The sequence below is a fragment of the Oncorhynchus clarkii genome, chromosome 17 (genome assembly GCF_045791955.1).
Source record: "Oncorhynchus clarkii lewisi isolate Uvic-CL-2024 chromosome 17, UVic_Ocla_1.0, whole genome shotgun sequence".
NCBI lineage: Eukaryota > Metazoa > Chordata > Actinopteri > Salmoniformes > Salmonidae > Oncorhynchus > Oncorhynchus clarkii.
The window spans coordinates 27809875-27829680 of NC_092163.1; positions in this window are offsets into that span (position 1 = coordinate 27809875).

Here is a 19806-nt window from a genome sequence, read left to right on the forward strand (position 1 = left end):
TGGACAGCTCCTTCCTTTCGCTGGTATTGCTAATTACATTTCTATTATCATGCTAATGCCAAGTCTCAACGTAGAATCTTATCGTTCTGTTACAGGTATATCTCTGTTAGGGGAATCATGTCAGGGAGTGAGGGAAAAATATTAGATATTGTACATCTGGGCTTGGATTAAGTATGTTGTTCTCTTGGTTTGTGTTAAAACTGGCAAATGGGTTTTCAAAGTTCTCAAAACGATATTTTACAGCAGATGTAGAGGGGTTATCCATAGGCATAACTGACAAAGCATCTTGTTTAATTTTGGAGTGCAGCCCAGTAGTAAGCTCTTCTAAATCACACACTACTGTTGACACAACACTATTTGCAACACCACTTGCTTGCAACTTGGCAAGGATGAAGGCACATATCTTTAGCAAGACTCTGTCCATTCTTCTCAAAACAATCACTTTGAGTGTTATCATGTGGGACACCAATTTGTGGCGCTTCTGAATGGACTGGAGAATCAGCAGCCTGAGAGGGCACAGTTTAATGCATCAACTACTTGACCAATATCCATATGAATACTATTCAAATGTTTTCTGAAACCTGAGTATGTTGAAAACTTCCGTCTACCACCATCTTGAGCACAGACCAATCTAAACTTGGAGGGATAGAAGCTATGCTCAATTCTCAAATGAGATATCAATGACTGGCTGTTTCTGTGCAACGCTTGACAACAAAAGCCTGTAACATACTGTACATGTATATAGTTAAGACGTTTTGTCCTCACGCCTGGGGCCTCATTGTTAAGCCTACATTAATGTTGTAGATGGTTGTCAGCACAAATGTGTAGAAGTTGCCAAAATCACACGTCAGCTTAAAGATAAAGTGGGCTTTTAACAGTTCATCACAGGCCACTAGTTGCTTAGCTGTCAATCTTGCTCTGTCTTCTTCCGATAGCAAGGAGGTATGGCTGTCGACCATGGCTCCCATCAAGATGGTCTTCAATGCTGCAACATGACTGCAAAACACAAATGGTATTTTTAAGTCACTCTCCAGATGTTAAGGCAAGGAAGAGAATCCAAAAAAAGAAATTACATAACAATTACTGTATCATATGCCCTTACGAAAGTGCACTAGTCTGCCCACAGCCTAACTGGCACTGATCTTGGTCCTCTTCCCTCCTGCTGGTGGTGAGAGGAGACGAAGCAGCAGCGAGGACATATTGTCCCAGTCTGAGGGCAATGAAACAGAGAATCCCCTTACCGATTTCACTGTCATTCTCTGTCAGTATTTCTGCAGACTTCAGGAGGCGACGCAAATCAGTGGTTGTAGTAGTCAGGGATTTTGCCAGTTTGATGACATTAGGCTTTAATACAGTGTTCCATTTTTCAAGGAGCTTAGAGGATATTTCATAGTCGAACATCAGAAAAAAGTCCTGATTCACCTACAACAAAGTGGATCAACAACTTCATGACCAACACAAAATCATGTGAATTCCCTTGGACCTAGATTTGGCGCTACAGTACCGTTTGCCGTGCGGCAGCAGAGAGAACAGTCTATAACTTGGGTGGCTGGAGACTTTGGCAATTTTTAGGGCCTTCCTCTGACACTGCCTGGTATAGAGATCCTGGATGGCAGGAAGCTTGGCCCCAGTGATGTACTGGGCCGAACACACTACCCTCTGTAGTGCCTTGCGGTCGGAGGCCGAGCAGTTGCCATACGAGGTAGTGAAGCAACCACTCAAGATGCTCACAATGGTGCAGGAGTAGGACCTTTTGAGGATCTGAGGACCCATGCCAAATCTTTTCAATCTCCTGAGGGGGAATAGGTTTTGTCGTGCCCTCTTCATGACTGTCTTGGACCATTTTAGTTTGTTGGTGATGTGGACACGAAGGAAGTTGAAGCTCTCAACCTGCTCCACTGCAGCCCCGTCGATGAGAATGGGGGCCTGCTCAGTACTCTTTTTCCTGCAGTCCACAATCATCTCCTTTGTCTTGATCACGTTGAGGGAGAGGTTGTTGTCCTGGCATCTCCCTATAGGCTGTCTCATCGTTGTCTGTGATCAGGCCTACGACTGTTGTGTCATCAGCTAATTTAATGATGGTGTTGGAGTCGTGCAGTCATGAGTGAACAGGGAGTACAGGAAGGGACTGAGCACGCATCCCTGAGGGAGGATCAGTGTGGCGGATGTGTTATTACCTACCCTCACCACCTAGGGGCGGCACGTCAGGAACTCCATGATACAGTTGCAGAGGGAGGTGTTTAGTCCCAGGGTCCTTAGCTTATTGATGAGTTTTTAGGGCACTATGATGTTGAATGCTGAGCTGTAGTTAATGAATAGCATTCTCACATAGGTGTTCCTTTTGTCCAGGTGGGAAAGGGCAGTATGGAGTGCAATAGAGACTGGATCTGTTGGGGAGGTATGCAAATTAGAGTGGGTCTTGGGTTTCTTGGATGATGGTGTTGATGCGAGCCATGACCAGCCTTTCAAAGCACATCATGGCTACAGACGTGAGTGCTACGGGTTGGTAGTCATTTAGGTAGGTTACCTTAGTGTTCTTGGATTTTCCATATGGAGGGCGAGGGAGAGCTTTGTATGCGTCACTGTGTGTGGAGTATATGTGGTCCAGAGTTCTTTTTCCTCTGGTTGCACTTGCTGATAGAAATTTGCTAAAACGGATTTAAGTTACCTGCATTAAAGTCACCGGCTGCTAGGAGCACCGTCTCTGGATGAGCGTTTTCTTGTTTGCTTATGGAGGAATACAGCTCATCCAATGCTTTCTTAGTGCCAGCCTCTAACTGTGATGGTGTGTAAACAGCTACAAAGAATACAGATAAACTCTTGGTCGGTAGTGTGGTCTACAGCTTATCATGAGATACTCTACCTCAGGCGAGCAATAGCTCGAGACTTCCTTAGGATATTAGGATATCCGCCGCTCCTCATCTTACCAGACGCCGCTGTTCCATCCTGCCGGTACATCGTATAACCAGCCAGCTGTATGTTGATATTGTCGTCGTTCAGCCACGACTCTGACGCATAAGACGTTAGTTTTTATTGTCCCATTGGTAGTTTAATCTTCCGCTTAACTCATTGATTTTATTCTCCAAGGATTGCACGTTTGCTAGCAGGATGGAGGGGAGTGGGGGTTTATTCGATCGCCTATGAATTCTCAGATGGCAGCCCACCCTTCGGCCCCTCTTTCTCCGCCTCTTCACGCAGATCACGGGGATCAGGGCCTGTTCCCAAGGAAGCAGTATATCCTTTGCGTCTGGCTCATCAGAGTCGTGAAAGGAAAAAGGATTCTGCTAGTCCATGGTGAGAAATCGCAGTCCTGATGTCTAGAAGTTATTTTCGGTCATAAGAGATGGTAGCGGCAACATTATGTACAAAATAAGTAAAGAAATAAGTTGCAAATAAAATTTAAAATACACAAATCAGCTGGGGACACATAAAATGTCTGCCTTCTTCTCTGACGCCATCTCCTTGATCCAAGACATACTAAATCATTCCAGAAACCTAGTTAATACTGCGAGGACATCTATGCTTCTGTCTTGACTATAAACTAGCACTTGGCGACACTGGAACTCCTCCATCTTCTGATAGATTTGTTTTTCATAGGCCGAGTGGACAAGGAATGATATGGCCTACTTGCAAGCATCACCAACAAGCTGGTAGACCAGGTCGGCCTTCTGACTGGGGGGAAATACTCGATGGGTCGAAGTGTGGTCTTCCTTGATACCATCTTCACTCAATAATTCAGATATGGCCCATGTCAGGATTATAGAAGTGTTCCTAAGATGTCAGAAAAGGTGACCAACATGGTATTCAAATCATTGTTATTTTTAGACTTGATTCTATGATAGTTTGATGCCCCTTTCAGAACAAGTGTCAAAATATTAAAGCAAGCATGCTCCAAGAGCATAACGTTCTCTCTGTTGACGAGTGGGAAGCCTCATGCTCAAAAACAGTAAAGCATACACACTCCAAATATGTTTAGCCAAATTTTTGTTGATGAAGGTACGGAGTCTTTTAACAGCTTCATAATAATGCCAAATAACAATGTATAGTTTGATTGTTTTGATCGATTGTTTGTGGTCGGATTGGTTAATGAGAAGCTTACCCATGCATCTCTTTTATGTGGCTGACTAAGATGGCAATCAGCTCTCTCCTGGTTCTGTGGTCCAATGTTTTGGTTGTCTTGCCACCATGTATACTAGTCAGGGCATCTTGGACCATCTATTAAATCAAGAGAAAAGTGAAACAATTTAGGGTTGTTTTATGCAGTCGGAATCTCCATGAAGAGCAAACACAGCAATGTGATCATCAACATCCAATATCAGTTATCATTATCTCTTTTACTGCTGTGGAGTCGATGGCCTCATCTCCTAAGGTTGTGTTAGCCTTTTTAGAGTCTTTCTGGAGATCTCAGGTCTGTGTCTGTGCACGAACTAGGTGTCGAACAGCCTGCAGGAGAAAAGTCAGAGCACAATGGATCAAAGCAATCAATCCATACATTTCTGTTATTATGTGAGACTGTAGAAAGATACCTTCAAGATCTTTGATTGTGAGGCAGAGGTCTGGATTGGCCTCAATTCCAGCAGGACATCATACTTCACTTCAGTTTGTGAATCATCAAAACTTTGTATTTGTGCTGCAGAGGGCAGTCCAAACCTATTTTGGACTACAAAAAAAAGAGAGACTAATCAGAATACAGGAAGATAAACCACCTAGGGGGCAACAGAATGGGTCTGACCCAAATCAAGCACAAGGGTTCAATTAAGAATATACAGACTGCTCATATATTCACCTTGATTGATGAAATCCACATTAGAGAACCCAAGTTGCAGCAACTTCATAAACGTCGTGCATTTTTGGTATTGGACCTTCACCAACATGTTACACTGCATTCCTGCAAAATGCAAATCCACACACAATGTCATATTTAAGTTCAATTTGGTTGCAAACATTGTATGGTGTAGCTGTACATATAGAAACAACCACACAAAATTCCCCCTTATACCCTCTGCCCTTTGTGTTCCATGCAGTGGATCAACCATTTGTTCCAAATACCACTTTAATGATGTAACAGGCCTGCCTGCGGATCTGGGGCTTGGCAAGGCAATATTCCAGTGAAATCAACCAACAAAACTAGCTTCAGTTACCAAAACTCAACTCTATAGGAAAGAAACTGCCCAATGCATTTCAAACAGTATTGGCTTGGACACAATGTCTGATCTGTGATTAACAACAAGCACACACCAGACATGGTGACCAAGGACAACCCTATCACGTTTGGCCATGTGCACTAAATAGCTAACGTTAGCGCTAAGTTACAATATTAGCCATGTTGTTACCCTTACTTTCTGGTTAGCTACCAACTGCACCAAACAAGGCTCAAATTGATCACACCCCAATTAACACCATGCACCACTAGTGTTAGTTGGCCTCAAGAACTCAACACGCACATGGTTGAAATCACCTAACGGTACAGCCGGACTGATCCTTTTGGATTTCGATTCATTTTCTCAAATCTAATAGTTTCCTAATTTTAGCGATCCAATGAAGTGGAGACAAAGTTCCCACTAACATTTAGCTAGATAGCTAATTAATCTAGTGCTAGCGTTAACTAGCCACATTAGCTAACTAGCAACCTAAATCTAAACTTTGCAGATGTAGCTATATCTACAAACAAAGATCTCAACCATTCACTTAGCCGATATAACAAGTTTGGCCACCAGCTAACTTATACATTTTTTTACTTATTGCTTACCTTTCACTGCTGCGCAATGTCGGCAATTAGATGAAAAGGAAGTTAAGTTAAAACCGGAAGCTCAATCAACACTGCTCAGTGCCACGACCCAACCACTGTACAGTAACTCACCTGTGAGTTATATTAGCACAGAGCGTGTAAAAACAAGTCTTAAATCAACACGTCTTAACACTAAAACTGTAACACCAAGAAAATCAACACATTAACACTGGCAAATTTACTGTAAGAAACACCTTCATCCACAACTCAGGGATGAGACATTTACTGTAACCATTTCATTGACACAACACAATGAGCAACTCACCACCAACTGGTTCCCACCACAGACTGGCCTCTTCTCCATTGCCATGTTTTTAATAATGCATGAAGACCGAGTCGGTGCTACCTGTCTCTCCTCTTGAAAAATGTCAGAGGTGAACGGTGAGGAAGGTTGAACAGAGCACTTCCTTATACGTCACGCCGCTTCAAGCGAGAAAGGAAAATAACCCTTAATTGCCTCCCAGGTAAATTGATAAGCATGCGGATGAACCCCCACACCCTATAGTCATGGCTCCGCTGCCCACGCCATAATTCTATCTGCCTCCACTCTCACTCAATTTGGGTGCCCATTATAATGATGAACGAAGCTATATCATTCCATGCTTCAAAATTGGACAAAGTCTATTATACAGTGTTTATTTTAATTAAAACTAGGGAGCGGTATTCTCCTTTTCCAATTATTGGACTTGTCCATGGTTTTGCTTTCAAGTGCAGAAGCTCGGATTAAGAAGCTTCGCATTAATGTAAGCACATGCGAATTCTCATCTATTGAGAGTGGTATGTTAAACCACGTCTCAGAGTCACCGACTTTCAAGGAGCCTCTCAAGTGAGCCTCAGGATATGTTCTTTGGTGGTGCATGGTACACGGTGTGGTCCTGAATAGAAAGAAATTGGTATTTGGTGGCTGAAATTAAAATAATATGATGTGTCTTGTAAACTGAATCCACCTTGAAGCTGCCGTTTTGCCAATTGCAATTTTGGGGCCATTCACGCCAAGGCATGAGCGTGCATAAATGGAAGTTGGCATGTAAATTTCCAGGCCTTGGCAACCTGTTTATCTGACATTATTTAGCAATCCTTCTGGCACTGTCATGTCATTGGATGTGACACATTTTTGTTTAATAGTTTAGCCATGAATGGCCACTAAAAGTGTGAATAATTTTGGACAAACAAGTATCAAAACAGGTTTGAATGTATGCCACATAAAACAGTGAAGAACAAATACCAAATGAGTGTTTTGCATTACAGAGGAGAGGACACGTGCACGATATGAAAAAGGGAACTAACATCCTCGGCAGGATTGGCAAATCAATGTGAAACTTAAATGCGCTATCCATTTTATCGTAGCAAGGCAAGCCATAGTGAGAGTGCATACGTCTACACTGAACTATAGAAAAATAAGATCAAAGCATGCAACAATTTCAAAGATTGAAATAAATTCACAAGGCCCTAATCTATGGATTTCACATGACTTGGAGTACAGATATGTGGATGCAGCGCGACATCTCCTTAGTATAGAGTTGATCAGGCTGTTGATTGTGGCTGTTGATCAGGCTGTTGATTGTTGTCCCACTCCTCTTCAATGGCTGTGCGAAGTTGCTCGATATTGGTGGGAACTGGAACATGAGCATCCCAAACATAGTCAATTGTGACATATCTGGTGAGTATGCAGGCCATGGAAGAACGGGGACATTTTTAGCTTCCAGGTATTGTGTACAGATCCTTGCGACATGGGCCGTGCATTATCATGCTGAACCGTGAGGTGTTTGCGGCTGATAAATAAATGGCACGAGAATTGCCTCAGTGTCTCATCACGGTTTCTCAGTGGAATTCAAACACACCTAATTCTTTATTTTGACTGTTTTCTACATTGTAGAATAATAGTGAAGACATCAAAACGGTGAAATAACTTGGAATCATGTAACAAAAAAAAAAGTGTTAAACAAATCTAAATATGTTATATTTTAGATTCTTCAAAGTAGCCATGCTTTGCACACTCTTGTCATTCTCTACATGATTCCATATGTGTAATTTCATAGTTGCAATGTCTTCACTATTATTCTACAATGTAGAAGATAGTAAAAATAAAGAAACCCTTGAATGAGTAGGTGTCCAAACTGTTGACTGGTACTGTATGAGGTAATAGTTGCAGGCGGGAATAGCTCCCCAACTATAGAAAAGCTATACAGCATTAGAACACATCCCATAGGATATTTTATTGACTTGCCTAGTTAAATAAAAGGTTAAGAACAAATTCTTATTTACAATGACGGCCTAGGAACAGTGGGTTAAATGCCAATATCAGGTGCTAGGGCGCCCATTAATTTGACCATGCATCTTCAGGATGGACATCACTGATGAAGTGGCTACATTTCCACAGTGCTGGCTGGACAACTTTTCTTCCCAGGCAGGATGACTAATCTCAAAACATGTATTGGGAATATGCTGGATAGGGCAGATTACATAGTCAGCAGACGACTATGGTCCAGATCTGGTTGTTTGGCAGCACATATAGCTCAATGCTGCCACTGCAACGTGTCATATCGGCTAGATCTGGTCCAAATGTGGAAGATACAACCTGGAGTAGGTTTGAAATGTTTCTTATGGCTCAGCTCAGGTTTGAGATATATAGCCTTAACAAGTTCCCGTAGTTGATGGGCCACATTTCGAATCAAATTTTGTCACGTGCCGAATACAACAAGTGTAGACCTCACCGTGAAATGCTTACTTACAAGCCCTTAACCAACAGTGCAGTTCAAGATGAGTTCATTACCAAATGAACTAAAAGTAAAAAATTATAAAAAGTAACAAAATAACGAGGCTATTCACAGGGGGAGGCGGTACCGAGTCAATGTGTGGGGGTACAGGTTAGTCAAGGTAATTTGTACATGTAGGTAGGGGTGAAGTGACTATGCATAGATAATAAACAGTGAGTAGCAGCAATGTACAAAACAAATGGAGGGGGAGTGACAATGCAAATAGTCCTGTGGGTATTTGATATGGCTTGGGATGTGTTTGCCGGGCTATGTCACTGCCAACAGCGCCACCTCACACTGACCTTTTCATGGCGAAGATTTGGTTTAGGTATGGTAACTAATATATGATAAATGGTAAAAATGGAGATGTGGGTCAGATTTAGGGCGATTAATAATTTTGACGTCTGGGTGGTCTGTAAGTTAATGTCAGCCTGGGCTCACATGGTTACTCTAATTAGAATTGGCACCATCCCCTGAAATGCCAATTCGAGGGCATATCGAACAAATTCTGGTGTCTCTTCTGTGTGCATATGATGACATCAAAAAGGATCGTCTTTGGCTTTCTGAACGCTGCTTTTGAAAAAAAAAACCCTGAGGGAGTTCCTGCATTGTGGCAGCTGAATTTCCGAAAAACATTTCAAAATATTACTTATGACAGTTGATGTCAACCTAGGTGAACCAATGGCCTGGAGGGAAGTATCATCTAACGGCATTGGTGAGGCCCATGATAGAGTAAGCCTAGAGAAATAGGGGCTCAAGGGCATCTACAATGAGACGTGTGAGAGGATCAAGCTATCTTTCAACTGTGTAAACTAGTTAAGATTGTCAGCTTTTTTTCTGGAGCAGAACAGGGATTTTGCCAGTTCTGAAATGAGGGGGAAAAAAAGGATGGAGAGATAGCACGGCAAGCCCCATAAAGCTTAGAGCTAAAACAGCAGCAGACATCTGGGAAGGGATATACTTCTATAAAAACCTTGAACCAATATAGCTATCAGAATTCAAGTAAAGAGTACAGCACCACTGTACTACAGAGGTATCTAATTATTGTATTAACCTTAAGATATTGCTAGCAACATTATAATATGTAATATTAATAACCAATGAGTAAATGTATTTAATATGTTTTTGCTCCTGAATAATGAAAAGTATTTGAGTGCTTATTTACATTAGAAAAAGCATATTTACCCAATGCATAAAAGATTCAGAACAAAAACATATTGCATTTTCAAAATGTAATCCTCACAGGCTCTCTATGCAGGCTTTTGTGCATTGTGGGTTCTGGGAGGCATCCTGAAAGCACAGATAACCAGCCTTTTATCTTTCTCCGACTGGCAAGATTGCTGACATTATACAACATGATGAACTGTAAAATAATACAATTTACACACAAGCCACGGGAAGAGAGAGAGAGAGACAATACCAGCCTTTTCTCCATAGCAGACAGATTACAGCATCCATAGTGCTTATGTTCTTTTTTATTCAAAGTGACAGAGGTGCAGTAGAGGTATAGTCTCAGCACTAACATGGAGTCAGTATTGAATCAGTTCTTTAGCTACGGAGTCAATGTCTATTGTTCTTAAAGAATGGTGACGTCTTCAAATAGCCACATCAGTTCTATGTTGTGATATTTTTTTATATTTTTTTATTTCACCTTTATTTAATCAGGTAGGCAAGTTGAGAACAAGTTCTCATTTACAATTGCGACCTGGTCAAGATAAAGCAAAGCACTTCGACACATACAACGACACAGACTTACACATGGAGTAAAACAAACATACAGTCAATAATACAGTATAAACAAGTCTATATACGATGTGAGCAAATGAGGTGCGATAAGGGAGGTAAAGGCAAAAAAAGGCCATGGTGGCAAAGTAAATACAATATAGCAAGTAAAACATTGGAATGGTAGATTTGCAGTGGAAGAATGTGCAAAGTAGAAATACAAATAATGGGGTGCAAAGGAGCAAAATAAATAAATAAATTAAATTAAATACAGTAGGAAAAGAGGTAGTTGTTTGGGCTAAATTATAGGTGGGTTATGTACAGGTGCAGTAATCTGTGAGCTGCTCTGCAAAAGCCGACCTAATAAAATATTAAACTGTATGCGCTAATTGATTTGTTTTCTAGATGTTCATTTGGTGACGTTTTCAGTGGTAATGGAAGTATTAGCTAATACACAAGGCATTTTTCTTAGCTCAGGGCTATCCTTAAACCTGGTAAACTGCCCAGGGCTAGTTTACCCTACTTTCAGACAAGCAGTTGTTTACACAGGGCTATCTGAAAACTTTCACTTTTCTGGAGTAGAATATTCAAAATTACGTGACAACAGAACATAAATTGGTGCTAAGATTGCTTCTGAGCTGGTCCATCTAGCCCTGGTTTTAGGTTGGCGCTATTTTACTTTAGAATGTGCAAATGTTAAGTCACTTAGCCCCAGGCTAAAATCTTTCTTAGCCCAGGGCAGTGTGAACACAGCTATAGGTCCCAGGGTCTTCAAAAGTCCATTATTGCAAATATCATACAGCTGGTAGGGCTCTATTCTTTCAAAAGTCTTCAAGCAAGAAATTTAACTATCTGGAAGTTAATGATAAACGAGACAGGATTTGTTTAATAAACTCAAGTTTAATTATTGTCAATCATATAAATAAAACAGTTTTGAAATGGCAAAGGTTGTGACGTGACAGTCATTAATGCGATGACTTATCTTATCAAATCAATGAACTATGTTTAACTGATTCAATTAATCATGTAACAATTAACTCAGTAACTTGGGGCACCATGGGAACTTATTTACCAAGTTACTTTCTCTCGAATTAACCTCTTATAAGATATACATATGTCACTTAATGTATTTTTACCTCAGTCTCATTCTGAACATCGTTGACTTAAAATCTGCACAAACCCTAGTCTACATGCCTTAGTAAATAAATAATCAAATTTATGTAAGCGAAAAAATCACACAGAAATACACAGTATAGGTTGAATTGATTACTAACATAATGCAATGAACAGTCCTTAGTGGACTAACTCGATGACGGCTGGTTACACAATGAAAGGGATGGGGGAAAAAAAAGAGCGGGAGAAGGAGATATAGGAATTCAACTACCGTACATACAGTTGAATATACGCTCATTGTAAATATAGATATTTAGCACCCCAACAACCGCTCATTCGTATTTAGATATGCAATGTACATATTTACGCTTGCATGTCTTTGTCGTCTCTCTGTTGAAATCGCCCGATCCGTCTGTGACTAATAGTTAGACAGAGTCTCTGGTTGTGTAAGTCTATGGTTGTCCACTAGAGGTCACAATGTCCTATGTAGTTGTAGGTTTCCTTTGTTCTGGAAGTGTTTGTTAGGCTGGATACATCAGACGTTCCAATGGTCATTTGATAAGATCTTCCTCGTGTCTGGTCAAAGTTCTAGACTACTTTCAATCAATCAAATGCATCTATAAAGCCCTTTTTACATCAGCCGATGTCACAAAGTGCTATACAGAAACCCAGCCTAAAACCCCAAACAGCAAGCAATGCAAATGTAGAAGCACGGTGGCTAGGAAAAACTCACAAGAAAGGTGAAAACCTAGGAAGAAACATAGAGAGGAGCCAGGCCATGAGGGTTGGCCAGTCCTCCTCTGGCTGTGCTGGGTTGAGATTATAACAGTACATGGTCAAGATGTTCAAACGTTCATAGATGACCAGCAGGGTCAAATAATAATAATAATCACAGTGGTTGTAGAGGGTGAAACAGGTCAGCACCTCAGGAGTAAATGTCAGTTGGCTTTTCATAGCCGAGCATTCAGAGTTAGAAACAGCAGGTGCGGTAGAGAGAGAGTCGAAAACAGCAGGTCCTGGACAAGGTAGCACGTCCGGTGAACAGGTCAGGTTTCCATAGCGGCAGGCAGAACAGTTGAAACTGGAGCAGCAGCATGACCAGGTGGACTGGGGACAAGGAGTCATCAGGCCAGGTAGTCTTGAGGCACGGTCCCAGGGCTCAGGTCCTCCGGGAGGGAGAGAGAGAATTAGAGGGAGCATACTTAAGTTTACACAAGACACCGGATAAGAAAGGAGAAATGCTCCAGACAAAACAGACTGACCCTAGCCCCCCCCCCCCCCCCCCCCGACACATTGCAGCAAAAATACTGGGGGCTGAGACAGGAGGGGTCAAGAGACACTGTGGCTCCGTCTGACGATACCCCTGGACAGGGCCATGCAGAGCTGCATGTGGTGCATGTCTTAGTCTTCACTTGTCGAATTTCAGAGGGTCTTGTAGTTTTAGACCATTTGTCACGTAATTCAGCTCACGCCGCATGTACACTGGTCTAGTAGTTTTAAACCATTTTACACGCCAGTAGGGTCTTTGACCCTATTTAAAATGGCAACCATTTCAACATGTAGCCACCGCTACACGTTTTCTGGTCTAATGTAAATTTCGTTGAGTCCTTTTATAAGCACTCTGGCAAAAGGGGTATTCCATCCTTTTGCCATAATGTCTTCGCTCACGTGGACGTGGTTACTAACTGGAAAAAATGAACTAGTAGGATAAAAATCACATTTAATCATATAAGTTCGACAACATTTAGATGTAACTCTGACATATACATTGTGAAAGCTCTTATAGTATTTCCGCCGTCGCGTTCCTAGGAAACTATGCAGTTTTTTTTACATGTTATTACTTACATTGGTACCCCAGGTAATCTCAGGTTTCATTACATACAGTCGGGAAGAACTACTGAATATAAGAGCAACGTCAACTCACCACCAGTACGACCAGGAATATGACTTTCCCGAAGCAGATCCTGTGTTCTGCCTTCCACCCAGGACAACGGAATGAATCCCAGCCTGCGACCCAAAACAAAGACGTCGTAAAAGAGGGAAACGTAGCGGTTTCTGGTCAGGCTCCGGAGACGGGCACATCGTGCACCACTCCCTAGCACACTACTCGCCAATGTCCAGTCTCTTGACAACAAGGTTGATGAAATCCGAGCAATGGTAGCATTCCAGAGGGATATCAGAGACTAACGTTCTTTGCTTCACGGAAACATGGCTCACTCGAGAGACGCTAACGGAATCGGTGCAGCCAGCTGGTTTCTTCACGCATCGCGCCGACAAACAAACAGCTTTCTGGTGAGAAGAGGGGCGGGGGCGTATGCCTTATGATTAACGAGACGTGGTGTGGTCACAACAACATACAGGAACTCAAGTCCTTCTGTTCACCTGACTTAGAATTCCTCACAATCAAATGTCGTCCTCATTATCTACCAAGGGAATTCTCTTCGATTATAATCACAGCCGTATATATTCCCCCCCAAGCAGACACATCAATGGCCCTGAACAAACTTTATTTGACTCTTTGCAAACTGGAAACCACATATCCTGAGGCTGCATTCATTGTAGCTGGGGATTTTAACAAGGCTAATCTAAAAACAAGACTCCCTAAATTGTATCAGCATATCGATTGCGCAACCAGGGCTGGTAAAACCTTGGATCATTGCTATTCTAACTTCCATGATGCATATAAGGCCCTCCCCCACCCTCCTTTCGGAAAAGCTGACCACGACTACATTTTGTTGATTCCTGCCTACAGACAGAAATAAGAAGCTCCCGCGCTCAGGTCTGTTCAACGCTGGTCCGACCAATCTGATTCCATGCTTCAAGACTGCTTCGATCACACGGACTGGGATATGTTCCGCATTGCGTCCAACAACAACATTGACGAATATGCTGATTCCCAAACCAGAAACCGTAGATTGATGGCAGCATTCGTGTGAAACTGAAAGCGCGGACCACTGCTGTTAACCTCTTGAGCTTAGCCATGCCGGATCCGGTAGCGTAATGATAGCCTCAAGCTCAATACCATAACGCAAAGTTAACTATTCATGAAAATCGCAAATGAAATGAAATTAATATACTAACTCTCAAGCTTAGCCTTTTGTTAACAACACTGTCATCTCATATTTTAAAAAATATGCTTCTCAAGCATAGCAAACTAGCATTTGTGTAACAGTACTGATAACTAGCGTAACATTTAGCATTAGCATCAGCAGGAAACATTTTCACAAAAACCAGCAAAAACATTCAAATAAATCTTTTACCTTTGAAGAACTTTGGATGTTTTCAATGAGGAGACTCTCAGTTAGATATCAATGTTCAGGTTTTCCTGAAAGATGTTTTGTGCAGGAGAAATCGCTTCGTTTGGGGCGTCACGTTTGGCTACCAAAAAAAAACGAAAATTCAGTTATCCAAACGCCAAACTTTTTTCCAAATTAACTCCATAATATCGACTGAAACATGGCAAACGTTGTTTAGAACCAATCCTCAAGGTGTTTTTCACACATATCTCTTCAATGATGCACACTTCCAGGAACGATACTTCGCTGTCTGTATCGCATGGTAAAATTTTTGCCGCTGAGAGTTACGCACCAACGTAGACAAAGGACACCGGACGGGCCCCTGGCAAATGTAGTCTCTTATGGCCAATCTTCCAATGATATGCCTACAAATACATCACAATGCTGCAGACATCTTGGAGGAACGGCAGAGCGCATAAGCTCGTTCACAGCATATTCACAGCCATATAAGGAGACAACGGGAAACGGAGCCTCAAAAATCCTGCTCATTTCCTGGTTGAAGTTGCATCTTGGTTTCGCCTGTAAGATCAGTTCTGGGGCACTCAAAGATAATATCTTTGCAGCTTTGAAAACGTCAGAGTGTTTTCTTTCCAAAGCTGGCAATTCCATGCATAGTCGAGCATCTTTTTGTGACAAAATATTGCGCTTAAAACGGGCACGTTTTTTTATCCAATAATGAAATAGCGCCCCCCTAGCTTCAACTGGTTAACCAGGGAAAGGTGGCGGAAACATGACCGAATACAAACAATGTAGCTATTCCCTCCGCAAGGCAATCAAACAAGCTAAGCGTCAGTATAGAGACAAAGTAGAGTCACAATTCAACGGCTCAGACACAAGAGGTATGTGGCAGGGTCTACAGTCAATCAAGGATTACAAAAAGAAAACAAGCCCCGTCACGGACCAGGATGTCTTGCTCCCAGGCAGACTAAATAACTTTTTTTGCCCGCTTTGAGGACAATACAGTGCCACTGACACGGCCCACAACCAAAACCTGCAGACCCTCCTTCACTGCAGCCGACGTGAGAAAAACATTTAAACGTGTTAACCCTCGCAAGGCTGCAGGCCCAGACGGCATCCCCAGCCGCGTCCTCAGAACATGCGCAGACCAGCTGGCTTGTGTGTTTACGGACATATTCAATCAATCCTTATCCCAGTCTGCTGTTCCCACATGCTTCAAGAGGGCCACCATTGTCCCTGTTCCCAAGAAAGCTAAGGTAACTGAGCTAAACGACTACCACCCTGTAGCACTCACTTCCGTCATCATGAAGTGCTTTGAGAGACTAGTCAAAGACCATATCACTTCCACCCTACCTGACACCCTAGACCCACTCCAATTTGCTTACCGCCCAAATAGGTCCACAGACGATGCAATCTCAACCACACTGCACACTGCCCTAACCCATCTGGACAAGAGGAATACCTATGTGAGAATGCTGTTCATCGACTACAGCTCAGCATTTAACACCATAGTACCCTCCAAACTCGTCATCAAGCTCGAGACCCCACCCTGTGCAACTGGGTACTGGATTTCCTGAGGGGCCGCCCCCAGGAGGTGAGGGTAGGTAACAACATCTCCACCCCGCTGATCATCAACACTGGGGCCCCACAAGGGTACGTTCTGAGCCCTCTCCTGTACTCCCTGTTCACCAATGACTGCGTGGCCATGCACGCCTCCAACTCAATCAAGTTTGCGGACGACACTACAGTGGTAGGCTTGATTACCAACAACGACAGGGAGGAGGTGAGGGCCTTCGAAGTGTTGTGTCAGGAAAATAACCTCACACTCAACGTCAACAAAACAAAGGAGATGATTGTGGACTTCAGGAAACAGCAGAGGGAGCACCCCCCTATCCACATCGACGGGACAGTAGTGGAGAGGGTAGTAAGTTTTAAGTTCCTCGGCGTACACATCACGGACAAGCTGAATTGGTCCACCCACACAGACAGCGTCGTGAAGAAGGCGCAGCAGCACCTCTTCAACCTCAGGAGGCTGAAGAAATTTGTCTTGTCACCGAAAGCACTCACAAACTTCTACAGATGCACAATCGAGAGCATCCTGTCGGGCTGTATCACCGCCTGGTACGGCAACTGCTCCGCCACAACCGTAAGGCTCTCCAGAGGGTAGTGAGGTCTGCACAACGCATCACCGGGGGCAAACTACCTGCCCTCCAGGACACCTACACCACCCGATTTCACAGGAAGACCATAAGGCCACTCGAGCCACTGCCTGTTCACCCCGCTATCATCCAGAAGGTGAGGTCAGTACAGGTGCATCAAAGCAGGGACCGAGAGACTGAAAAACAGCTTCTATCTCAAGGCCAGCAGACTGTTAAACAGCCACCACTAACATTGAGTGGCTGCTGCCAACACACTGACTCACCTCCAGCCACTTTAATAATGGGAATTGATGGACATTGATGTAAAATATATCCCTAGCCACTTTAAACAATGCTACTTAATATAATGTTTACATACCCTACATTAATCATCTCATATGTATATGTATATACTGTACCCTATATCATCTACTGCATCTTTATGTAATACATGTGTCACTAGCCACTTTAAACTATGCCACTTTGTTTACATACTCATCTCATATGTATATACTGTTCTCGATACCATCTACTGCATCTTGCCTATGCCGCTCTGTACCATCACTCATTCATATATCTTTATGTACATATTCTTTATCCCTTTACACTTCTGTGTATAAGGTAGTAGTTTTGGAATTGTTAGGTTAGATTACTTTTTGGTTATTACTGCATTGTCGGAACTAGAAGCACAAGCATTTCGCTACACTCGCTTTAACATCTGCTAACCATGTGTATGTGACAAATGGATTGGATTTGAAGTTACCGTGTTTCCGTTATACCGTCTTTAATCACAAAATCAAATGATACGACAATCATTGTTTGTATCCCCATCGACAATTTCCCACATTCTTTATATGTTTAGAAATATGGTTTCATTATCTACTTTTGGATGAAGAAGTTCTTTGGGCAAGAGTCTCTCTATACCACTCAGACATTCCATTCTTGGATACTGCAAATGCAAGAGAAAGAAAGTTCACGACCAGACGTTAAATTCCTAGAACCGGCACCACTCCCCCTCTTTGGTGGGAGAGAGGGGGGCTCGCTTTGATCCTCACTCAGGAGGGAAAGTCATGACAGTGTCATGGTTTTTCAATCAAGAAATAATCAAGTTTAAGTGATAAAACAAGATGTCAAAATTATTTAAACCGAAACCTCTGAAATTAAGTAAAGTTCTATTCCCAATTCTAAATCATCTGAATGAACTGTGTTGTGCATAACTCTAACTGCCTACATGCCTGCAACCTGGCATTAGGTTTTGCCAAGTCTTGCATTTCATAACACAAGTAAAGAAATAGGTGGTTTGTTATTACTCTTTCAAATCAGCTTTATTTTTCATGTGCCTTCAAAAAGTAAATAGTGCTGCCCAGACTTTAGGCCTATTTTTGATGAATATGTTCTGCGGTACATTCATATTTGCAGAATGCTTTATCAATTGTCATTATCAATTCCAATGAGAAAAGAGGGGGACTTTAATGTCACCACAGAAATCCCCCAGAGCACTGTCAATCACCTGTCATCCATGCTCATAACAAATGAAGGTCCTCATGTTGCACTTGGACTAGGGGAAACGTGTGATTTATTACAACACATGAATATGTTTGAATGTACATCCCATTACTGAAAAATGGCCGCTGCTACCTCAGTGAAGATGCTCATTTACGTGTGGAGAGTGGACTGACCAGGAGTCCTGGGGGAAACGGAGATTCTCCCTTTGACAGTGCTTACTCTTTAACCTTCTCCATTGGATTGGTCATACGGTGGTATACTTCTGACATTTCACTGATGAGGAATTCATTAAGAGCCCAGAACAACCCCGTCTCCTCTCCTATGACTAATGGCCGGTGTTCATAGGCAAGAGTCTAGAGGATTCTAGGCTCTTGACATCACATCATCTGGTGCTGTCATCTTGGCGCAATGATTAACAATGGATGGACCATCTCCCTACATCACGATTAGACCTGACCACATCCAATCTCGCCTGACCACATATGGTTCCATTTATCTGTTCTTATGCATATTTCAAGTCACATATACACAGAACAAAAATATAAATGCAACAACTAACGATTTTATTGAAATACAGTTTAAAATGGAACTCAGTCAATTGAAATAAATTAATTAGGCCCTAATCTATGGATTTTACATGACTGGGAATACAGATATACATTGGTAGGTCACAGATACCTTTAAAAAAAAAAGTAGGGGTGTGGATCAGAAAACCAGTCAGTATCTGGTGCGACCACCATTTGCCTCATGCAGCTCCTTCAAATAGAGTTGATCAGGCTGTTGATTGTGACCTGTGGAATGTTGTCCCACTCTTCAATGGCTGTGCAAAGTTGCTGGATATTGGCGGGATCTGAAACACGCTGTCATACATGATCCATAGCATTCCAAACATGCTCAATGGGTGACTTGTCTGGTGAGTACACAGGCCATGGAAGAACTGTGACATTGTTAGCTTCCAGGAATTGTATACAGATCTTTGCGACATGGGGCCGTGCATTATCATGCTGAAACATGAGGTGACGGCGGCAGATGAATGGCACAAGAATGGGCCTCAGGATCTCATCACGGTATTGCTGTGCATTCAAATTGCAATCGTTAAAATGCAATTGTGTGCTTTTTCTGTAGCTCTTGCCTGCCCTCACCATAACCCCACTCTGACATCAGCAAACCGCTCGCCCACACAATGCCATCTTCCCAGTACAGTTGAAACCGAGATTAATCCATGAAGAACACACTTCTCCAGCAGCCATCGAAGATGAGCATTTGCCCACTGAAGGCGGTTACGACACTGAACTGCAGTCAGGTCAAGACCCTAGTGAGGATGACAAGCACGCAGATGAGCTTCCCTGAGAAACTTTCTGGCAGTTTGTGCAGAAATTCTTTGGTTGTTCAAACTCGCAGGTTCATCAGTTGTCCGGGTGGCTGATCTCAGACGATCCCGCAGATTAAGAAGCCCGATGTGGAGGTCCTGGGCAGGCATGGTTACACGTGGTCTGCAGTTGTACTGCCAAATTCTCTAAAACAACGCT